The sequence below is a fragment of the Rhipicephalus microplus genome, unplaced genomic scaffold (assembly GCF_043290135.1).
Source record: "Rhipicephalus microplus isolate Deutch F79 unplaced genomic scaffold, USDA_Rmic scaffold_23, whole genome shotgun sequence".
Classification (NCBI taxonomy): domain Eukaryota; kingdom Metazoa; phylum Arthropoda; class Arachnida; order Ixodida; family Ixodidae; genus Rhipicephalus; species Rhipicephalus microplus.
The window spans coordinates 6916866-6923984 of record NW_027464596.1 but is presented as its reverse complement, the minus strand read 5'-3'; positions in this window follow the sequence as shown (position 1 = coordinate 6923984).

Here is a 7119-nt window from a genome sequence, read left to right as displayed (position 1 = left end):
ATTCATTATGTACTCGCTTACAGTCGTACATGTGTGCCATTGAAAAACGCTTAGGCTATTCATTTATGTTTTATTGTTAAAAAGCACAGTTATTGTTTTCTCTTTCGATAACATAGTTATTATCAGATTAACTTGCAACCTGCAGAATATACCACCAAAGGACCCAGTAAAATATCTGGGAGTTATTTATGATAGCAAGCTCCTTTGGCATTCACACATTGAAGACATAGCCAAGAAAAGAATACAGGCACTAGGAGTCCTACGAAGGCTATGCAACAGTCGATCGGGAATACGGAGAGATTCACTAATTATGATATACAAATTGTATGTACGCCCCGTTTTAGAATTTCGATGTGTTTTATATTCTGGTGCTCCCGCTTATAAATTGCGTCCTCTGGTACTCCTGGAAAAAGAGGTCCTAAGGTAATGTCTTGGATTACCGAAATTCGTCGCCAATAATGTCCTGTACTTAGAGGCAAGTTTGCCCTCTCTTTTGCGAAGATTTAGAATACTAACGGTACAAACATTTTTGAAGTTTTTTTGGGTGCCCTATAAAACTAACTGTTAATTTTATGCACCAGCCAGCGTTATTTTTTTATCTTATTGGCTTTGGTTTCAGACCCCACAGGTGGGATACTTACAATGACTCATTGGTCCATTAGATATTAAACTGTGTGAAATCCCTTTCACTAGCAATGCAAGGCGAAATCTCCAAATCATGTTTGACGATATATATACAAACTATAGAAAAATTTTGTCGACACAATTAATTATGGCTTTCTGCAACAGCGTTTAGAAGAGATAAATATAATAAATATCATAGCTACAGATGCCTCGCAATCTGAATAGAGATCTGGCATCGGCATTTTCTCTGAAACCTTCAACTGATCCTTTTTACTAATACTACCCGATTTCTTGTGAATATTTTCGACAGAATATATGGCGGTGATTATGGCTATAAGAAAGCTCAGCCTGCCAGCCTCAAGTGTGGCCATAGTTACCGATTATTTATCTTTGTGATCGGCGCTTACCTCCAATAGTGACTCATACTTATCAACTTGCGCGTTTCATTTTCTGGTCCCAAGTCATATAACTCTAATCTGATTGATCGGGGTTCAGGGACACAAGAGAATAAAAATGAATGAAATGGCGGATGCTCTGGCGAAAGTCACTCTCAGTGGTTCGGTACTTTCAATTATTTCATCATCAGCACTCGCAATACGTGACAGATTTCGAAGGCGTGCCATAATTGAAGACTCGGGTATAAACTATTAATCACTACCCTAAACGAATATCGACACCTTTTGTTCTCTTGGCGTAGGGAGTTCTGATCAACGTGCAAAGAAGTTATTTTTACGAAATTACGCTGTAGAATTCTAAAAATAAATTACTACATGCATAGAGCCGGTATGACTCTTTCATCTCTTTGCTCATTCTTTAACAAGGATGAAACAATTGAACATTATGTTTTATCGTGTACTACCTTCAAGTCACTGAAGAAAAACATTCCTAAAGCGGCTTTTAATAGAATTAAATCGCATTTCATTATTTCTAATATTTTCTCCTTGGGAGCCTCCCCATTAGGTCATTGTCAAAAGGATACCTGTTTTGCTGTACAAATATTCTTAATCGAATCAAGGCGCTTTTGATCGCAAATCTCTCAATTAGTAAAATTGTGTTTCTTCTAACCATTTTAAAATTCATAAGATTTAAAATAATGGGTAATCCACTATCTATATATTTTGTTTTTCGGCCAATCCCCCAGAGTGCGTGTAAGGCATTCGTTTAGGCCAACATCATCATCGTCATCATCACCACCATCACCCCTACCTAACCATCATCATCATCATCATCAAATCGGGCATTGTAGGTTGCCGGTGCATCAAGCCCTGCAGAAATTTGCAGGCATTTGCCCTGTCCTGTTCCCTCATTTCAGATTATTTATTTATTTATTTATTTATTTGGTCCCAGGCCGCATATTGGCGTTATACAGTGTGGCGGGCAAAAAGCAATGAAAACGAAAAAAAAGAAAAACGTATAAATGAACATATATTGAAAATACATGTTCAAAGAAAATTGAGCTAATATAGGCTCAAGACGTAATCGGTCAGTTAGTGCAGCCATGAATGACAACGCGTCCTCGATTCAGGATACAAAAAAGGAAGGGTGGTTACACTCGGCGCTGGGTTTTTGGCAAAATTGTGGCATATTATGATTTTCGACAAGATTTGCTGCAATAAAGGCCTTTCATATGTTTAGCGAAGCGCTGGCAGGCGACCAATAAGAAGCGTGCAGCACGCCGCATCAATGCACAAGTCGGTGACCTATGAGCCATCTCGCACGCCATGCTGTGACTGACCGCCATACCACCACACTAGACCGCAACATGAGTGTCACCCTGACTCACTCATCACCAGTTGCATGCAAGGTCCCGGGCATTTAAAAACTTCAAAAGCGGCCGCGACTTCGTAATTGACCTGTGAACATTGAACACGCGAAAACATGATACCATTTACGCTGTAATGTGGCGAGCCTGGACGTTCCAGTGCTTCAAGAAACCATTTACGGCCTGTATTACGTTCATTGCACTTAACCAAATTATGATCGTTATCAACACTAGTACTGCAAGTGCAAGTTTAGTTTGTATTGTATAAGCCAGTCATGGTGCGCGTGGCGTCACGGACAACCTGTTCTTGTGGGGTCATGCATATACGAGTACGTCCCACAGAAATTGGGTGAATCCCAGTACAGACCACTGGTCCACAAAAAATGAAGAAGGGCCCAACACACGGTTATGTTCCCCAGAATTTTTGTGGCCTATTCGAAAGCTATCACCATCATAAATGGATATAAGTTAGAGAAATCGGGTCAATCCCGCTACTCGCAACATCCATTATAAAGCGACGGTGGTGAGCGAAGAACCCTGAGTGCTTACTATGAGAGAATATTAGGGAACAAAAAGGGCAACATCGTGTGCGAGAACACACCAAAGCGATGTAAGGCCTACGGCAACGAATACTCGCGCTCTTTGGTTCAACTCGAACCTGTCTGCACTGAGAATGAACCTAGGAAAAACCTAGCATTTCTCAGCAAAAGTCTAGTAACGACCTAGAGAGAGAGAGAGAGAGAGAGAGAGAGAGAGAGGGAGAAACCTCTTTATTCACAAAAGCATGGAGAAGGAGGGCGTGGGAGGAACCCCTAGTCCGGTGTCCCTAGGACGACTCCAGCGACGAGCCGGGCCCGCTGTATCAGAGCTCGGAGGACCTCGGGAGGTCCATCGTGGAGATAGTAACGACCTAGAAAGAACCTGCATGTATCGCCTAGTTAAAGGCTATACACATACGCAACCAGATTCGTCTTCAGAATCGTTAAGTTTTGCTGTCTTAAGGTTTTGAAGGCTTAATTGAATCATCGCCTTTTTTAAACAATATTTGTCTGCAACGGTGTATCCTGGCCTGCAAAATGAGTGACTTTAATTTATTGAGCGAGGGTGCTTCCTGAGATTGGCTAACCTGCCCTTTGTTTTGGTTAGAGCTTTTGCTTGAACGCGATGACTTGTTGCGCGACGAACAAAAAAAAAAAATGAGGAAGCAGAGATTGGTGCAAGGGTAGCGATCTATAAATGAGAGAGCAAACATGCGCGCGAGTGTATACGTGTCTTGGTTTTTATTTTCCGTTTCACCTTCTAGCGCAACCATTTCCCTGAAAGGGACTCTAAAAAAACAATAAATTAGTTCAGATTCATAAATTGTACTCTCACAACGCTAATGTCGGAATTTCCCAAATATAGGTGTAGCTATAAAAAAAGAAAATCAAATTCAAATTTTTAATTTTAAATTTCGTTCTGAAATCTCCACGCATTACCTCACGGACTACGAACTGTATATATTGTAATTTGACGTCATTGGCCCCACAGAATTCATTGAAACTTCGTGTATGCCAAATCTATGGTCACTTGAATTTTACTGATTAAGAACTACGCAGGCCTCAAAACACAGTCAAAATTAGTGACGTCACGGTGTTGTAATTTCAGTGTAGCGTCACCAGCCGCTTTATTTTTTGTGTGCGTTTCCTCGCTTATCAAGCGTCTTCTCGTCACATTCGTGGTAGTTTAGTAGTACGAGAGGTAGTACGACAAGTAGTACGAGAAGATTATTTTTGCAGTACAAGAAAAAAAACGTACTGCTTTTTTGTCCCACTGAGGTACACATCTTGTAACCAGGTTCTTGGCCTACCCCTATGTTGGTAGGCGCTATAAACCTGGATTCAGTCAGGAAGAAGAAAAAGAAGTGTAGCGCGCTGCACGCGCCACAGGTGGCCTGCCCGCTCTACATTTCAGCCCCGACGAACGTCGATGTGCACCCGCCGGAACACTGCTGGGCAAGAATCAAGGTTTGCCGTATTTTCGTTTACTGCACCGTGATCACAGGTAATGATCTTATTGCCTAGGAGTCGTTGCTGAACGACGCCGGGTGAGAAAAGCTCGCTTGTAAGGAGCCATTCAATCAGCGGAAGTGCATCTGAACCCTTCTGTGGCGTCTCGCGCATTGTATCACGTAATGAATCTGGAATGTGAGCGTGGCAGACAATGTACGTGTTGTTAAGTGCGTTGCCTCCGCTAGCGTCTAACTACATCTGGCAGATCCTAGAGGTTCCTGTGACGGCGCCTTAATTGCATTACATTCCTACTGAGCAGCTCTGCAGGAAAAGCTTAACAAAATACGTTACTGGTTTGGCTTATCGGTGTAATAAGGTGTAAAAAGCGCAAACAATACGCAATGAAAAACTAATGAAGCACAAGTGCTATTCCCTTGGTTTGTTTCACGTAGTTTTATACCTTGCTAAAAACTTCCGTCTTCTTCAAGCGAATGGCTCTACGAACGAAGCAGACAATTTTGCAACCCGAGAACACCTGTTTCTCTTAAAGCGCGCTCGTGTTCTACAGGTGCTCCAAAAATGGAATGGAGCACGGGAGCTCGCACCAAGCTACGCAAAAGTGAATGCCAACGCCCTCCAATAGAGAAAGGGCTTTTTTGTTTTTATACGCAACTAAGGGCCCTATCTCCTGGCATGTTTCTGTATTGAAAATTCAGCAGATCCCGCGTACCAGGGAATCGACGTTATGCGAAGCATGCGGAGGGGAGGTGACCGTGTTGCAATTTTTTTTTTATTGAGCGTCACGTCGTGAAATGCCGCTAAGTATGTGTACAATTGTTGCACGCACAGGTATATGTTGAAGAGTTGCAGATGTTTATATAACCCATTGTTTGCATTTGCACATGGTTGGCAACTGGAACATGCGTATTAGCAACACCAGAAGCTGATATCAAGTGCTGATGGTCGCAAGGATGCTGGCCCCGAACACTGCTACATAAATAAACTTATTCACATGGCAACTAACCACAATTGACGTTACCCTGACGTGACAGCTGCTTCGAAGGAGTACATGTGTAATGTTTATAAAATTGCATAGGCAGTACTGCAACCACTATTGACGTTTCACGAAGATTAACGTCTGTTAGAACAGTAGTTATGAGACCTGGCGTAGCTATGTGGTAAAATGCGTCGTTGCGACGCAAAATGCTTCAGTTCGATTCCAGCTGGAACCCTGACATTTATTATTTTCATTCGTCGGGTTGACGCTACCCATGTCGGGTATTTCTTAGCACTCACGCGTTAATATTGTCCATGTGCGTTCTCGTCATTCCTGGGTATATACTAAGTGTCAATCACCTGTAACACATACCCGCGTACCAGCCGCACATACCCGCCCGTGGGTATGCGCCACTGTCTGGCGATATGCGCGACGGGATTGTGGCATTATTCATGTCTTGACCAACACGTGATATTCGTGAAACCATCTTGCCCTCCCATGCTAATTTTTGTTGTACGCCATGTTAAGTGGGTGATCACTAGAGCACCCAAAATCAAGCGGCTAGATAGATGGACAGATGCGCTCAAAGTCACCAAAGTTCGCTAAGAAACGTTTTTTTTTTATTTTAAAGAACCACTTCTCTGATGCAGCGCGCTGGAATTCACTTTTACGGGGCTTGGTCACAGCTCACATTATCCGTTTCGCTTTTGGAGCACCTGTACGTGATTTGCGAAACAGTCTCTATAATACCCGGTTTTTCTTGGACATACGTAAAATGATATTAGAAAAATTATGCATCTCGATAGAGCAACTATTAAATTACGCTCTGTGGGGTTTCTGTGCACAGGTGAGCTGAGCGGCTGCAAATGAAACACACAAAAGTTTAAATGGCGACAGTTTTCAAAGAGCAGAAGTGCAAGGACAGTGTTTGCAGCCGCCTTTTTTGCAGCATATAATGGTCGACTGCAATTGTTCTTTCAATAAAGCCTAGTTTAGCTACCCACGCATAGCAAACCGACTGCTCCTGCAATTGCCTTAAACACTTCCATGGACTAGTAAACACAATTAAGAGAAGTCAGTAGTAGGGAACGCTGATGTCTCCCTCGCCCCGATGGAAGCTCGCAGTGAAATTCAGTCAGCCCGACGTATGTATGTATGCCACTAAAATGCGCATATTTCGTTAACAACATCGCAGTGGCACAGCGCATTTTGCAAGTACAAAACCAAGCAAAGTGGGTAAGCCTTATTTTATGGAGAAAATGGCTGTGTTCAGGAGACAAAGGGCATCTCTACGTTTGTATAGCACGTGTTGATATCATGACGCGATGTTGGGACACGTGGGTGTCATGGGACCTTTGCTGTGCACACTGCTGCATCAGGATGGGAAACACGTAAGGGAAAAGAAAAGAAAAAAAACTTTTCTGAAGAACGAATGAAGTTATCGAAATTGTCATGCTTTAATGTACACCTGACACCAGCAGCGATTTCCTGGCAAAACTGCAGTACTGTGTCACAGAGCGCGCACTTTACAACACGTCGACACCACCCTGGAATGTTTCATGTGATGTAAAGTTTCCAAATAATTTGCAAATATACGCGATTTATGACACTTTCATAGAATTTTGCCAGAATGATCAATTATGTATTTTACATATATGATCGTTAGTCACTTTTTGCGTAGTCAAGTGTTCTTATTTTTTTTTAGTCTATTGCCAGTGCAGTAACGGGCGGACGTGCGGCCGTCG